Here is a 1610-nt window from a genome sequence, read left to right as displayed (position 1 = left end):
CAAGCTTGCAATGATGTAGGAAGAAAATAATATTTGTCATTCATATCCCTACTATATCTGTTGCTGATAGAAAAACAGTATTAAGTGGCCGAAGTCTTGCCATTAGCATTCTAAATGTTAAACCTACCACAAATCAAGACGCAGATACATGAAATCTTGGCCAAGACTTTTACTTATTTTTGGCTTTACTTGACACAAGTATTTACACAAAAGCAAAGAACAATGAGAGGCCCAGCCTCTCCCCTCTGTAATCCCGTCCTGTTGAGGATGTGCCCAGGTTTGGGGTTAGCTTGTGTCTTTGAGACTGAACCCTAGCGCCTTTTCTCCCACTCATCATAGAACGGTTCTTCGGTTTGTTCTTTCTCTAATTGCAACTCCCCCCACCCCTGGTAGCATTCGCACACCTATCCCACCCTTCAGAGGTTTGCAACCTTATAAATTAAGAACATCGGTGCCTTCGTTGGATGAGAAACCTATAACTTTCAAAGCTCCAAATGCAGAGACCAGCAGGGATAATGAGAGCTAATTTGGTGAAACATAACTGTGAAATCTAAGCTCAGAGGAATTTTAAGTTATTACCTATGTCAACGTAACCTAGAACTACAGGCTATTTTTGCTGGTTTCAGAAATGACCTGTAGCTCCAGTTATCTTGAATGAAAAATTCACTTTTGTCCCTCCCTGGGACCAGACCCACTGAAAGACAAATGTGCAGCCTGCTGCTGTGCTCTTCGTGGAGACAAGGTTCTGGAAGGGAGGGCTAACACCACAGCCGCGCTAGAAACACCAGCGGCTAAGGGAAGCCTCTGGATAGAAAAGTGCCAGTGGGACCATCTGTATACCCTTCGGTGGGTTCCTTTAGTGATCTGTGTTTGAGAAGGGAATCTAGGTGGATTTTCTGCTGCAGTTTTCTTTGCCATTGGACCGGGAAATCAATAGAAGGAGGTTATGCATCATTGGTAACAAGGTTATCACATGGTTAAAAGTGGAAGGTTAGATTTCACGGTTCTGAGTTTTACTTACACGTGTGTTGCAAAGATTACACTCCTTTCCATCTGGCAATGAAAAGAAGGCCTATTACAACTGTACATCTTGGGTCTACATAAGCTACAGAACAGCTCTTTGTTTAGAGGCAAAATATAAATGTAAAGGTGAATATACTGATTCATCATTAAAGGTGGTTGAAAAGTAAATCACATGTTCTTCTTAGTTATTGCAGTTTGAAAGTCTCCCTGCTCATTAGAGGCCCTGCTCTGGGAAACTGAGCTCCCTGGAAAACCTATCAGCCCCCTCCTCCAGCACCAGAACCCACACTCCCCTGGCTGCTCACCTCATTTTTCCTGCCTCTCCATATTTGTCTGTTTGCATCTGACATAAATAATGCCGCAACCTGGAGAAAATGCAGCCCTCCGGTAAAGCAGTCACCCACCTTTTCTAGGATTAATCACGGACTAAAACACTAAATAACATATGATACATTAACTCCATTAAAATCTAATTCAGTGGCAATAACTTTTAGAAGCCAAGAAAGGGCTTATGAAGAACATACTGAAAAAAGACCAAAAAAAAAAAAAAAAAAAAAAAAAAAAAAAAAGGAAAAACAAATAACCGC

Source organism: Fukomys damarensis, unplaced genomic scaffold (genome assembly GCF_012274545.1).
Source record: "Fukomys damarensis isolate Sample0158 unplaced genomic scaffold, DMR_v1.0_HiC HiC_scaffold_10, whole genome shotgun sequence".
Lineage (NCBI taxonomy): Eukaryota > Metazoa > Chordata > Mammalia > Rodentia > Bathyergidae > Fukomys > Fukomys damarensis.
This window is presented reverse-complemented; position numbering follows the sequence as displayed.